The sequence below is a fragment of the Sciurus carolinensis genome, chromosome 14, assembly GCF_902686445.1.
Source record: "Sciurus carolinensis chromosome 14, mSciCar1.2, whole genome shotgun sequence".
Lineage (NCBI taxonomy): Eukaryota > Metazoa > Chordata > Mammalia > Rodentia > Sciuridae > Sciurus > Sciurus carolinensis.
The window spans coordinates 10,544,567-10,560,256 of record NC_062226.1 but is presented as its reverse complement, the minus strand read 5'-3'; the positions used below and the strand labels follow the sequence as shown (position 1 = coordinate 10,560,256).

Below are 15,690 nucleotides of genomic sequence, written 5' to 3'. Positions count from 1 at the left end.
TATTAACTCATTAATCCTCACAATAAACATGTGGTTTGTTATATTATTAACCCTACTTTAAAGATGGATCTTTGTACTGGGGTACAAAGATGTCAGATCTAATTCAACCACATATTTGCCAGGCCACGCCCAGGCCTAAGCACAGGGTGGGTGTTCAAAATATGTGTGTCTTAGGGCTGGGGGTCAGTGGTAGAGTGTTTGCCTAGCATGTGCAAGGTCCTGGGTTCCATCCCCAGCACAACAAAAAACAAAACCAAAAATGTGTCTTGCAGTGTGTTTCTCCTAATCTCTGTTCCTAATCTCACCAAGATGGTCATATCCTCAGACTTTCCCATTTCCCAAAGTGGCCCACATTCTGGGTCTTCCAGGTTGAAAGTGGGTGTGCTGAGGCAGCTGCTGCCAGAGCAACCTGAGCTGACCTCTCTTTGGTTGTGCAGTTGTTGTCCAGGGTGCCACGAAGGGGTCCCAATCTGGACCCTTTAAGCCTATGAAATCCTCGTGGATGGAGGATGAGCCAGGGAGACTCCAGGTGGCCCTCCTTATCAGCCCTTTGTTCCCAGAGCCCAGTCTTCATGGTCATCTACCTGCCCAGCTCCTGAGGAGCCCAGAATAATCCTAACCTGAAACTTCCTGGTTTTTAAAATATGTGCAGTCGGTCCTCACAGGAGAGACTAGTTCACTAAGACTGACCAGGCTCCACTTCTGTGGCTCCGCCTGATTTTCCTGTCTGCCTCCCTCCTTCCTCCATGGCCTTGCCAGGGCTGCCTCACTTTCTCTTCCTCAGAGACTCTCACCCCATCTAACCCCATCTGACCATCCATCTCTGCCTCAGTTGGTTTCCTTTTTCTTGGTCTTTTTCTCTGTCTCTTTCTGCTTGACTCTTCTCTATTGTATCCCCTGGGGTGTGTCTACCTGTTCATGTCCCCTGGATAGCCGTCTGTCTTCCAGCTTATTCCACCCCATCCTTGGTTACCCGAGCTGTCCAGAAATAGGCCTGGGACCTCTTGTTTTCTAATCACCTTGAGAGAAGCCCTGTGTAGCGGGGCAGCCTCAGCATCCTGCCCCCATGACTCTTCCCATCCTCTGAGCCTCCCATTGGCTCTTCTTGCTCCTGAGGGCTCCTCTATCCAGCCCAGGGGGCAGGAACCCTCAGGGCCACACAGGCAGGGTGGCTGCCTGCTGCCCCAAGGATCAGGTCTCTGTAGCTTCTCTTAATGAGTGTGCCTTCAATGATACATTCATTATTCCTGTTTGGTCGCTTCTAGTCAAAACTGATTAGTTACACTTACCACTGCAAAGATGTAATGATTTTATTGTTTATCTTCAATTTATTTTGATTAACATCTCCGTTCTTTTCATTGCAAGTGCAATTAGGTGCAATCTAACAGCGACTACTTTAATTTTGTTGAAATTAAGATGAATAAGTGACGGCTTATGGTGCTTTGTTTAACAAATAAATCATAGTTAAGAGGAGTGTATTAGTAATAAATGAAAAAAGACAGCTTAATTAAAATGCATGGAGCCAGCCTCTTGGTGTACATCCAAAATCCAAATCTGAATTCCAAAAATCAGGGAGAGCTGAGGGTTAGAAAGACCCTTTCTGTCTCTCGAAATGGTGATCAGAGAATGATAGAAAGTGTGGTTTGGTTTCGAGGATGCTCTGTAGACAAGAACAAGGAGCATGTTATGATCCTTGTAAGATGGTCACACCTTGTCAGCAAAAGCCACCACCAGGGGAACCCAGGTAGAAACAGATGTAGGTGAATACAGGCAGAGAGGCCTCATTCCCTCAGGAGGATGCCTGTACCCTAAATTCACCTTGGGAACCACTGAGAGCAGGGGACAGGTTCCTCCACCCCTGAATCTGGAGAGGAGCAGATTGCCCTGCTGGGGAGCTCCTCACCAAGCCTGGGACCCCAGGGCAAGTGTCTCAGTGAGATCTCCTCCCCGCTGGGCTGAGAGGGACTTCCCCATCTCTTGATTTGGAAACAAAGTGCAAGAAGTCAGCCCTGGAAAGTTTCCCGTGTGAAGTTTAAAAGCGCCTGTGCTGGAGAGGCTGGCTTTGAAGCGGCTCGCTGGGCCCCTCGGCAGGCTCCTGCGAGTCAGAAGGCTGGCCTCTCCTCAGATCCACCGCGCCTGCCTCCGCAGGGCTGGGAAATGGGAATTGTTTTTAAGTTGAAAAACTACTCGTGGAGCTCACAGAGCTGGCTCCTTTGGCTCCTTTGCCACTGCACTCCTTTTGTTCTCAGCCATCTCCTTCCTCTGCCTTCACCTCCCCTTTCACTTCCTCCTTCTGCCTGGTGAAGAACAGGCAGACCAGAGTTCAAATCTGAGTTCAGGCTCTTACTGGCTGTGTGACCTCAGGCCAGTGACTTAACCTACTGGCCTTTCTCAGAAAAGGGCGGGTAATGGTGCTCACGAGGCTTGGTGCTGCGAAGGTTGACTGAGGCAACTGCACCAAAGTGCTGGGCACCATCCTGACTAGAGAAGGGGCTCAGGAAACATTTGGTCCACCCTCACTACAGACCTCTCCTGCCTCTTCCTGGTAGATCCTCTTAGAGCTCCTCCTTAGCTTACTGCTCTCCTACTTAGCTTTCAGCCTTCTGCACTTAAACTTCACTTTTCTTTTCCATCCTCTCAGTGTGTGTTACTGAGTATCCGCCTTGGGCCAGGCACTGTGTCACAACCAAGGGACTGCCACACTAGGTAAGTGAACTCAGGTGGGCCTGCCCTTCAAGTGTTCAGTCTCATGCCTCAAGTCCCCTGTGGGTGACTCCCTCATAATGGTCATCTTCATCCTATGTGTTCTACAGTGTCCTCCCCACAAACTGAGTGCTTTGTGACAGCAGGGGTGTGTAATGCCACTTCAGGGTGGACAGTTCTGGACCAGAGAAGGGGGAGAGGGACAAGAGATGGCACCCCCGAAGTTAGACCAAAAGGAAATGATAAGTCTAGGGGCTGGAACCTGGTTGCTTCTGTCCAGTTCAGAAAAGGAGAAATCAGGTCTCATGTGGTTGAGGGTTAATAAGAGCTGTTCCCATGACTGAGGCTCAGACTCCTCCACTTGGTCTAAAAGGCCCAACCCCTCCGTTTTTGGCCCCACCCACCTTTCCAGTCTCTCCCACTTCCCCAGTCACATTGGCCTTCCTACTGGCCAAGCTCCCCCTTTCCTCTGTCAGGAACACTCTATCCACCACCCTTTTTAGCAGTCCCTTCTACTTCCTGCAAACTGCAGCCCTGTCCCCACAGCTGGCTTCAGCTTTGATGATAATACACCTTGAGAAAAGACCTTCTTAGGGCAACTTCGCTGGATGTTTGATCTCATCGTGGTACTAATCCTTCATGGCACTTGTACACAACCGTCATGAAGTAATACTTCATTGTAGTTTAGTTTGCCACCCCAACTACAATGTACATTGCATGAAGGCAGAGAGCAGGCATGCCTGCCTCATGAATTGCTCTCCTCCTCAATGCCAAGCAAAGAACCTTAATAGAAGCTAGACAGAATGAACAGCCTTCTACAGGCTGGGCACATTATGCATACCAAAGATGATCCAAACCACAGTCCTTAAAAGGAAGGTGGTTATTGTTTCCATTTCACAGATGAGGAAACTAAAGCTTAGAATGGTGTGACTCACCCAAGTAAGTGGTCTTGAATTCACAGTTTTGACTCTGAAGCCACACTCCATCCAGGAGCTTAAAAGTCAATCCTAGTGTGGTGGGGGGAGGAGGAACAGGATTTCTCCTGCCTGGGTCTAAGGACAGAGAGAGCATTGCCCCTCTGCTTAGTATCAGCCAGGAAGGAAACAGCAAGCGACAGGGTCTGAGGTGTTAGATCCAGTTCTGGGGTGTGGCCAATCACAACCCGGAGAGAGGTCAACCACAGTCACTTCTCAGGAGGGGGTTTGGGGCCCCCAGAGGAAATCAAACTGATTTCCCTTGCAGAGCTGGCCTTTTTGGTCCTTGCTTTCTGGGCTGAAGACAGGGTCTTGTGGTGGACCCATGGCACTCAGTGTGCCCTGGTCGCCAGGCAGCTGCCACAGTTGACTGCTGCATTTGAGTAATGTGCAAGCTTCAAGAAGGGGGACCAGAGTCACTGAGCGCCTCCTGAGCCCCCCTCCTCCGCGCTCCTTACAACCATCCCACGAAGAGCTGCTTATTAGCTCTTCTTAAAGATAAGGAAACTGCAGCCGGGAGGGAAGATGTGACTCGTCCGAGGTCCCAGATCAAGGAAATGACTTAAGCTGAATTCTGGGGACCACTGTTCAGAATAGGGACGGAGGAAGCGATAGCGAGTCCTCCTGAGCAAAGAGAGAAAAAGGGTGGCAAGTGAGGAGAGATAGAAAGAAATGAGAGGAGGGAGAAAATGGTGAGAGCGAGGAGCCGGGGGTAAGAGAATCCGCCCCACAGAGAGAAAGAAGCGCAGTGAGAAGAGCTGGGATCCCGGGAGAGACCGAGGCGGGAGAGCAGACCGAGCGCCACAGAGACAGGGGATGAAGAGGCACCGAGGGAGGCGGGCAGAGCCGGACCGAGAGCCCCGTGGCCGGAGCCAGTGACAGTCACAGGCGGGGGCGGGGGGCGGCGAAGAGCGCAGAGCGGGCGCGGGACGGCGGCGGGCGGGCGGGGCGGGGAGGCCGAGGGACGCGGCGCCGCGCGGCCGCCTCCTCCCGGCTCCGCCGCCGCCGCCCCCGCCCCGGCCGCCCGCGCCCGCAGCCTAATGACCGCCGCGCAGCCTGCGCCCCGGCCCGCGCCCACTCTAGGCGGCCGTCAGCTGGCAGCGCCGGGCGAGCAGGGACTGCGCGCCGCAGCCGGGGTGGCAGCTCCCCCGGCTCGGCGGGCCCTGATTGATTTGTCAGCCGAGGCGAGAAAACAGCCCCTCTGATCGGCGCGCCTCTCCGGCTCCCGGGCCGGCCCTGCAGGCTGGAGCGCCCCGCCGGCCCCGGGAGGGAGCCCCCTGTCCCCCGGCCCGGGCCCCGGCGACTCTCCCCGGCCCCCCACAGCCCGCGCATCCGCCGGCTCGGCCCGGCCCGCCCGCAGGCCCTGGGGCTGCCAACTGCCCCGTCGCCCCCCCTGGGCACCGTGCCAGCGCCCCCGGCCCTCACCCTGCCGCTCCCCCCGAGCCCAGCGCCCCCGCCCCCCGCCCCCCGGCCCTGGCCCGGGGCCGCCCGCAGAGCCGGCCACACCCGCTTCAGAGGGCTCGGAAAGGTAAGCAGGCGCCTCGCGCGCCCCGGGGCCGCGAGGGCTGCGCGGGGGACGCGGGCAGGGCCACGGCGGGCACCCGCGGACCCGCACCGGGATCTGCCGCTGCCACAGAGCCGGGAACCCGCGAGGGCCCCGCCGGGGCCGGGAGGGCTTCGGGCGAGTTGGGATTGTGTAGCGAGTACTGGTGGGAATAGGGTGATAGTTACCAGTCTTCCTGCCCTGGGAGTGGGGGATTTCGCTCTTGGGTACAGAGATCTGTCCGTATCTTTTATCTTTTAAGGAAATCTCTTCCTCTCGCCATCCCCTGTCTCTGAAGGCATCATTTTCCTGTCTCTTTGCTTTTCTTTTCCCTCAAGCAGGGAGTCTCTTTGCATTGCTCTCCCCAGTTAACTATATTCTCTCTCTCCCCCATTTCGAAGGATTTTCTCCCTCTTTCTCATTCCCCAATATAGAAGGAAATTCTCTCCCCACGATTTACAACCATCTTCTTCTGGCTCCCTCTCCCACGCTGAAGGCTAGACCCACTTCTCTGTTGCCCTTTTACCCCACTTAATCCTAGGTGTGCAGGTTCAATTTGAGTCTTGCACTGGGGAGGGGGACCTAGTGTTTTTCTGGTGCAGGGGCCGGCTAGAGGGGAGGGGGGTCCTCAGCCAAAGCAAGGTACCAGCAATCCATCTCTGCCTCTGGGAAGAGAACACCTGCTCAGTCTCAGCCCAGGTGTGGGGGGCATCTGTTTTCAAGGGGCAAGAAAGGAAGACTTTACCCTGAAACAAAGAATTAAAGCCTACTGAGACTGCCCCAGCCTCTTCCAAGGGAGAAGAATCCCAGTTTCTGGGCTGAGGGGCCACATCTAGCCCCCCTTCCCGACCCCTTTAACTTTAAAATAGTTTAATGAACACATAGAGAGAAATCATTTTTTTTTTTTTTCCCTGTGTGGTGAGCAGTCTACAAAGAGAAATGGGAAAGGAGGGAGAGAGCTTTAACTCTGATCCCCGCAATTAGTTCCCTGGGATGGGGTGGGGGACCAGGAGCCTCAGTTCTTCAGATACAAAAGCATTTAGATCGCTTTAGACCGGTTAATCCTGAGTCTGGCTCGGGTCTCTTTTGTTTCCCAACTCCATTGTGGGTTTTGTGCAGTTTCTCTCTGTTCGCGTGATTGACTAGCCAATGGATGGTAATTATCCAAATGTCCCCTCTGTCCTTTGACTGACTTCTCTGTATTATGGGCAACTGTCATGCATTCTGTCATTCCATATCATATTACACATATTATCATATGAAGTCCCCCCTTAAAAGGAGGGAGCTTCAGCCCAGATGCTGCTGCTTTTAGAAGGAAGGGCCCCCGAATAATTTGTGTGGCCACAGTTGGGAATACAGAACAGGGGACGCCCAAGATGGGAGGTTCTGCAGGTAATTTGTTTTTCTGACTGGGGTGGGGGTGGTCTCTGAGGTTGGGGTTATAAGGATGTCTGTGAGGAGCTTGGTGTGGGTTTGTCATTTGTTTTCTGGCCAGACCTTTGGAGTGGTTCTGAATAGATCTGGGGTACCTTATGGAGAAAGTTGAATTGGCTTTTTGACCTCAGCATATCAGAAAAAAATTGCAGGACTGGTGTCTTTTTGGGGTACCAGGTCTTAGTGGCACATGCTCAGTATACCAGTTCTTGGGACCCCAAAATACACCTCTTCTACCTGTGGCCCTTCACAGCATGGGTCCTTTGAACCCTTGCCCCAGTTTGCTGCCAAGTAGACTGGGGATGGAAACGCCAGCTGTGTCTATTTCAACCCCCCCATGCTGATACTAAAGCTCTGAGAAGGGACAAGCTTTTCCGATGACGATTTTGCACAGATAAACTTAGTGCCCCTTGGTGCAATTGTGCGTGCCATCACTTAAGAGGGAGGCAGGATTTATAACAAGGAGGCTTTGCAGACAGAGACTCTGGGGTCCTCTGAATCTGTGGGTAGGACTAGCCTTTCTTCTGCTAAAATGTGAAAAAAGTGTTTTATTATTGCAATGGATATGAAGTGCCACCCAGATGTATAGCCTCGCAGTTAATTACCTTGTTCTTCATCAAATATATGAGCAATAAATTCTCCAGGAAGGGAGGTGTGTGGTGTGTGTGTGTGTGTGTGTGTGTGTGTGTGTAGATAAATGGATGGATAGATGAATGCAGAGAGAGAAATTCACTCTTTTTAAGACCACAGAAAAAGACAGACTATTTTATGAAAAGCTTGATATACTGCTGCAAGATGCTTTGAATTTTTCAATGATCAAATATACATGATCAAGCTGAGCATGTTAGGGTGTGAGGTGCGCTGACGGTCAATGGCTATTGATCAGACTGTTAAGTATTTCTACTCAGTTTTATAAATATAGATAGATCCCAGATGATTTAAAGAATTAGATAACTAAAAATCTAGCATTCTGTGTTTCTTTGGAGAAGGGGAAATGGCTTGTCAGTTATAAAACACCCCAACCATTGTTTACCCCCATTACTCTCCCTCCAAAATATCTTGTAAAATGTGAATTTCATTAGCAGGAGTGTTCAAGAATAAAAATATTCCAGACGTTTTGCTTGGGGTTTACCCAGAACAATCACTTTACCCGAGTCTAACCTTGTTGATGGAGAGTTTGCTCCTGTCTTTCTTACACATTTGCACACACACACACACACACACACACACACACACAGAATTTTGTAATCACAAATTTGACCCAGACTGACATGCTGCTGCAGAGACGGGGAGAAAGCATTTATGGGAGTGGGATCTAAGGTTCTTAAAACCCTCTGGTTAGGAACCGGGTGAACCGGCCACATGGCTTTACCCAATTAACTAATTTCTCACTAATCTAAAGATCTATTTAGAAAGGTGTGGAAGGGGTGGAGGATGGAGATTTAAAGATAACCTCTAATTGGTCTAGAGAAATTCCATCGATGACACCTAGAAAACCTTTTCCTCTTTCATTCTCTCTCTTCTTCCCCTACCCCCTTCTCCATCTCTTTCTTTCATTTTGCCTTATAGAAATTAAAAGTGGACTCGAAAGGAAGAAGCCCTGAGAAACACTTGGGAGAGAGAAGGAGTAAAAGTGAACTTTCATAGCAATCTTATTTTTAATCATCCAATTAGCTATTTTGTGAAAGAATCATATTCAAGAAGATCAGCCTTCACCCAGATTGGGAAAACTTAAGCACACAGACAATTGATAGTTATGATTTCTTTTCACAGCTTGAAAATACAAGAGCGCAGATTTTTAGATGTTTTTATCTGCAGAAGAAAATTTTCTAGCTAAGTGTTCCTTACTGAAGGGGCTCAGGCAGGCATCCCTATTGATAAATCCCCCTCGAAATGGAACCAAAATTGGCATCCCTCAAAAAAGTTGATCTACCTAGAAATGGATGGATCAGCCCTGATTGGGTGGACTTGCCCTTTCACCTCATTGTGTCTGACCTATCACTTAATTAATCTCTCCCAGATGCAAAGCTGTTGACAATGCCAAAGATAAGCAGTATTTTGAACAAAGCAGGGAGCTTTTAAAAGAACAAGCCACAGTGAGGGTTTAGGCTCTTAAAAATTTGTAAATCATCAGCATTTGGATGCACAGGCTTTGCTATAACACAGCTGAGTCCAAGAGATGGTCCCATCTTTTCTAGAAACTTTCTATGCCTTTCTTTAACCAATGATATCTATGTACATTCATTTTCTGCGTCTCGCCTCCTTGTCTCTGGTTCCCTTTCTTCTGCCTCTCCCTCTTTCCAAATTCAGACTATCCATGGCCGGTTTCCTGAAAATTGTCCTCTGCTTTCTAGTCTTGTCTTTGGCTCTTGAGACCCTTTTTATAGTATTAGGGCTATCGAGGTGGTCAGTTCGAAGGCTTTGGGTGACAAAATATTGACTGCATTCGCTACCTATGGAGGAGGACGTTTGTGCTGGAGGCATCTTGGTGACATACAGGGAATAGTTCATTAATTAAAAGGCTTGCTAATTGCTGCTTGAATTACTGTACAGAGCACATGAAACAGACAGTTTATAAAAGATGACAATTTGAAGAATGAATTTTTTTCTTAAAACATTTTTATAAACAGGTCTAGAAAATGTGTTCCCTTTACTCATGCCTCTATCGTCAACTATTCAATTGAGCTTCAATTAATGATAATATATGGTCTGGGATCCTTAGCTGGGCCTGACTGATGGAAGAGCTTTGTTGAATTTGGTGCAGGTGGCACTGTTTAATAAGCACAGGAAAGAGTGAATAATGTAGTGGTTGCAAAGAGAAGTAAATGCAAAATAGATCGCTCTAATTATGGCAGCCCCCAGAAATGAAGACGCAAGCTGAAATGGCCAACTAACTGGGAAATTCCAAATAGAACTGATTGTCCGCTGCCTTTTTTATTTTCAAGGGCTGACACCGTAGCTTAGAAGTAAATGTGGATGAGCTCATCTGACTCAACACAAGCACAAATTCAAAACCTGAGTCTGATGACCTATCAGTGTTTGCCTTAACAGTCTAGAATCCTTTAGAGACTGTCAAATGCAGTTCTAGCATAGGGCTATCCGAACATCTCTACAAGAGATCGGCACAAGCTCATTACAACTAGTCTTCATGTTTTATTGCAAAGTGTCAGGAGATTTTGGTTTTGTTTTGTTTGAATTTCTTCATGCTTGAGAAAATGAGTCTATAGGAAATCAAAGTGTGAATACTTAAGCAAACAGAATTTCCCATATACCTGCAAGGCCTCATAATGATTTTCATTCATGCAAAGATAATCGATGGGACATTAGTTGTTTTAATTAATGGAAGAATAAAAATGCTGAGGGAGGGGGTGCCAAGAGGTTGGGTTTGGTTAAAGCCTATATGGGAAAACTGTTCCACACCTGAAGAACAAAGCCAACTTCCCAAAGACCAGTAGATTTGCTAATCCGCTCAGTGGAAAGTTGGGCCAGGCTATGGGAGGGTCTTACAGAAAGCACAGGTGGACAGATGGTAGCTGTGCTGGGCACTTCCCTTCTCTGCAACCTCACTGTTCCCCTAGGGAAAGTACCAAGTCCTACATCACCTTATAGACTACTTTCAAGGAAGGTACACTTTGTTCTAGGAGCCTAGTATGCTTTGTGTCAATGGCTGGGAAGGCAAAATTAGCTTGGATTATGGGAAGGCTGGGGCTGAACGGGTGTGCTAGATATGGGATGATCTGTATGGCAATGGCTCTAGCAAGTGGGTACAGACTCTTGTCCACTGACCGGGGACCCAGGGAGGAACCAAGTGTAGTATCTTTAGGCAAAACCCCCTTTATGTTCTGTGGAAATGTCTACCAAGCCCACCTCTAATCTAGTGAGCATTGGCTGGGCACCTGAGTTCATTAGTGCCAGTGTATGTGAAGCTCATAAAAAATTTATGAGGAAACTTGTGTTTCATAATGGAGTTTAGGGGTGTCCTGCAGTCAGAAAGGGATAGCAGAGATGTCTTTGAAAGAAGAAAGACTGGAAGGAAAATTTTCTAGTGTCAAATGTGTGGAGGTATCAGAACTGTTAGCTAGTCAATCTCCCTCCTCCACCCCATCCCCACTTTTTCCTACAAAATCTTCCTGGTTCTTTTTAAGGCAACATGGCCTCCTTCGGAAAGAAATTTATTGCTGTGTGTGTGTGTGTGTGTGTGTGTGTGTGTGTGTGAGTTTCAACCTGAAAAACTTGCAGAGCAGAGGCTACCAAAATGACCTTTCCAGGACTGGCTCTAATTCTAGGCTAGATTAAAAAGAAATTATATTTCAGGTACAAGGTATAGCTATAGTTATACCACTTGGAAAAAATGACTTCTCGTTGCAATATTTCCTTTTTTTCTTCCAAGACAGTTTATATCTTTTTGTGAAAATTAGCTGTGGGGAGATGCAGTTACCTATTGTGTATTTTGTTGCAATAGTTCTTTGAGAATAATCTGATCTGATTGATTTATATTGTTGCCAGTGTGATTTGAGCAAAGGGCCCAGATACAAACTTTCTGCACCCTAATTGATAATGGTAAATCCTTTTGCTGAAGTGAACAATCTCTGACCTGGTATTCATATTTCTTTTACCAATTCCCTGTAATAAAATTGAACATTTTGTCACCACTTTGAGAAACACTGCCAAACACCTTAAAACACATGTCACATGCCAGCAGCCCCTCATTTCTCTCCTCCGGGAGCTTCTACATCTGGAATCATAATCACAGATAAAAACCTTGACAAAATTGCATCTGAGCACATTCTCTCTGCAGCCCTTACTTTCTCATAACATTTAATACAATATTAATACCTGCTACCGAAAGACAGGAGGGAGGAAAAGGGCTGCCAACCTCTACGTTTCCTGATGCATCATGTTCAAACCTGAAATTCACATTTCGTGTTTCATTTTAAGTTCAGTGCATTTAACAGGGCCCTAGAGAGAGAGCCCTGGTTAGTTCCCCAATCTGCTCAGCTGACGCCCAGGGAGTCGGTTTCAGAATTGTTCAGATCGCTGCAGGGAGAAGAGGAGGAGGAATTGGGCTACCCTCTGCCAGCAATGGGGCAAGCCATATCTCAATTCTAGTGTCACAGGCATGGGGATCCCCTTGGAAATAACTAAGACCCCACCGATTTTTACTGTCAATAGTGGTGATCAGCAGATTTTCTGTACGATGTGACCAAGGTAGTGAGTTAATTTCATAAAGAAGGATAGCCATGCCTGAGCAGACTTGCTGCTGACTGACGACCTCTCACATCAGTATAAAACAATTCCCCCTTTGCTGAATGAAGCCCATAAGCCTGTGAAAAGGGGTCGTTGTTGAAAATATGGGACTTTTCTGCCACCCCTATGACTAACCCTCACCCCACCTTTTCTTGGAGAAGCCTACAACCCCACATTCCTGCACAGTGGCAAGGAATCACCAACCCTCTGCTGTACAAACTGGAGACAGAGGTTAGAGAGAAGGGAAAAGTGCAGGAAGCATACCCATCTGGGGGTGTTTCCTGGGGGCACAGGTGATATCCTGGAAATGGACTTTGAAATGTCAGTAGCTTTGTTTAATCAGTGCCTTCTCTAACCAGAATTAGGGTCAAAACAGGCGAGGTGTGGGCCCTCCCTTTTTTAAAAAATTAAGCTCAGGTTTCTGGAATGAATAACCAGCATCCCTAACAGCAACCTCAGTGTAGAGGGGGAAACACACACACAGAGACACACACTCACATGCACACTCACATTTCCCTGAGCAAGACCCACTTTTGTAAGCAAGGAGTGTAATTTGCTGAATAGTGCAAGCAAGCTCCAGGCACAGGAGACATTATACTTTACTCAGGGAATCAAGGCGGGCAACTAGCCCTGTGACTGCAGCCAACAGCTTCTAGAACACAGTCCTTTCTGCTTCAAGGCGGGGAGGAAACGTTGATTTTGCCTCTTTCTTCTTTGCAGTTGTTATTCAAGAGGTTACCCTGTCCCCAAACCCCAGCAACCATCCTCAGAGTTTGAGGTCATCCATTGGCAGTACCCAAAGGGGGGCCCCAGGCAGGAGAGTCTGGGGCCAAAGAGGGCGGCTCCCCTGCGTGGAACCCTTCCCTGGTGGCTCCCAAATCCGGCATTTTCTCTGCCTGCCTATCCCTCGGGGGAGACTCAGGAAGGCTGCAGAAATCTGGGCGCCCGCTCGCTCGCTTGTCAAGAAGCAAACTGTCTTCACATTCTCCAAGAGCAACATCCCTGCCTAGGAAGAGGAAGGAAGAGGCAAAATAAATAAAACCAGTTAATGTTGTAGTTAACTTGCAAATCAAGTAAATCTGTTGGTGCCGTATTTGAGAAATAAACCATCAGAGCGTCACAGCAAACACACACTTCTGAACGTCTTCATTTTGATTTAATGGTGTATCAGCGTCAACTATCGCTTCCTCTGCTGGTACACACGGCCTGATGCCGCGGGAGGAGGGTGCCCATGTTTATCACCGAGTGAGATGACTAATTACACCTTGTCAATCACCGGCTATGAAGACATAAAACCAGCGCGCACAATGAAGTAGTTGCCTGCAGCGTCAATTAGTTGGCGATTCCGAGGTTATTGCGTGGCCCTGCTTTGGCCGCCTCTAATAACGGGACAGAGCGCCGGGAACAGCGCGCTGATCAATCACCCTCCTTCCGCGGCTCCCCCGCGCCCTCCCCCGCTCCCCCCGCCCGGCCTGGCCTCACTTTCTCCGGGCGGCTTACGCTTCCTCCCTCCGCGGCCCCGGCTCGGTGGCGCCGGCAGCCCCGGGAGCCCCGAGAAGTTTGCGCGCGGCAGCTCCGCAGCCGGCAGCCGGGAGACCCGCAGCCTTCGGGGAGCGCCGGGGCTGGTGGCCCCTTTGTTGGAGGAGGCGTGGAGGGAGCGCTTTTGTTCTGAGTTAGTCACGGTGGCCGGCTGGAGGCTGCTACCTCATTATGCGCCGGGTCTGCTTCTCTGCGAGGAAGCAGATGGTAGGGAGGTAGGCAGCGGCAACAGTGGCCAGACCTGAATTCCGTTCACCTGTCACCTCCCACAAAAGGCAGGTTCGGGGGACTTAGGGATTCTTTCCCCCTGTCAGGGGGGAGGGGACGAGGGCCGAGGTTTCCCGTGCCTGCGAATGTTCCATTTACCTGTCGGTGCCCGCTCCTCCCCACCCCCTGCTTTTCCTTGGCTGCGGCTTCTCGCACGGTATAAATGTCATTAACGTGTCAGGATATGTGTTTACAGCCTGTTCCTCTCCTCATTTAGTCTCTGAGGACAGGGTTCAGCGGTTGCGCGACGCCCCCCTGCCACTGGGGGAGATTAGCAAAGTTAAGGGTCTCTGAACCCGGGAGCGAGGGTGCCCAGCGGCGGGAGAGGAGCTGGAGCTTCTTACGGGCCCCGAGCGCGTCCCAGACTGTAGCAGAGGGACAGAGGAGCGCACGGGCCGGGAATCTTGACGGCCCGGGAATTTAGGGTCAATCCAGGGATGGAAGGGGGTAGCTCGTCGGAGAGGTGGCGACGGAATCTTGTATGGGGGGAAGCGAAGAGCTGCAAAGTGTGTTTCCACGTTTCTTGTGAAGCCCTCGGCAAGAGTTACTGTGGACAACCCCTCCAGCTCCTAAGGCAGCCCCTGGAGCTCTCGAAAACGTATTGTATCCAGCCAGCACCAAGGACAAAAACTCCAGCATCGTTATAATTTTTTTCTCCTTGCGCGACCTCCAGATGAACCCTGGCGACTTCCAGATTAGATTTTCCTTCCCCACTTTCTTTGAAAGAAATTGTCCCAGATGCCTCAGTACAACATGTCTGTGTATTCGTGTAGGCGTCCGCGTGCCTGGGCGCGGGCCGTGTGCAGGCGCTGAAGCACACGTTTGTGTGAACTCGCGCGCACGCGCGCCTTTGAATTTATGGTCCTTCCCTCTCGTTAGGGCATCTGTGCATGTGCAGCCTGTACACATATACTTGTAACTTCAAGAGTTTTTGCAATACGCAAACATAGCCTCCTGGGAGGACACTGAGGGACTTAAGTGAGATTGCCCAAGCAGGCAAGTGTAGTTTTAACACGCCGCCTTCCAGATGCTTCCTCCTGGCCGGCGCTGGACACTTACATGATAAGCATGTGTAGACCTTAGCTCTACATTAGTGCTGGCCATGGTTTTGTTAACAAAGACAAATTCATGCTGACTGGATTTTGTCAAAAGAGATGATCATGTACATTTGCACACATGTGCATGTGCTTGGGCGTTACAAGCACACGTGTATTTATGTGTGAAAGTTTTGTATGTAAAAAGTATGATTTCGGTGCTACTTCAACTCTGCACCTTGTAAGATAAACTCAGAGATCCTGGCTTTTCCTTTACTTTCCTGGCAAGCAGGTCACCTCAGACTGAAACCCCTAACCTCCAAAACAAACGGACCCAGGAGATAGGACTCAGTAACTGACTTGCATATTTGGTGTTTCTCTACAGTCACTTTGTATTTCCTAATTCCCACTTCACTGGATACTTGGGTGTTACCCTCAATTCCTTAAGAGACTTTAGGTTGAGCCCGAGTCTAGAGGCTGAAGTCGGCAGTTAGGATTTATCCCAAAGCCTAAGTAGTTAGTCCGTGGTGAAGTGGTGCAGCCAGGTGACTGGGTGGACTCTTATGTCACCAGGGTGGGTGGCATGGTGTACCCAAGGGGCAGAGCATGGGCCTGTCGTCTTTAAGAACCTCACTGATGCCAAATGTATCTTGGAGTGAGAAAGTATTTAATAGGAGAAGGGAAAGAGGGATTGAATGATTAAAGAATTTGCGGACTGATTGCCTACTACGCTCCAGACATTTTATATCCATGATCTCTTTCCTTCACCACATCCAGTGGAGGGATCTTCTTGTGTTTCGTTGAAAAGGTCAGAAACAAGCTAAGGGAAGTTAAGTCTCTCGCCTAAGATTACACTGCATGTAAATGGCAGAGGTAGGATTCGAACTCCTTGCTTCTCTGAGTTCTTAAAGCCATGCTCGCCCCACTCTTCCGGGCTGGAGAGAGACCC

The 15,690-nt window shown here is 49.4% G+C and overlaps 1 protein-coding gene across 1 annotated transcript in view; it reads left to right on the top strand.

Annotated features, from left to right (window-relative positions):
* Positions 1–4,635: 4,635 nt before the first annotated feature.
* Lhx2 (LIM homeobox 2) overlaps positions 4,636–15,690 on the top strand; it is a 30,826-nt gene continuing 19,771 nt past the window's right edge. The window contains exon 1 of the mRNA XM_047525049.1: positions 4,636–5,205. The gene's annotated coding sequence lies outside the window, so the exon portion shown is untranslated. The remainder of the gene's footprint in view (positions 5,206–15,690) is intronic.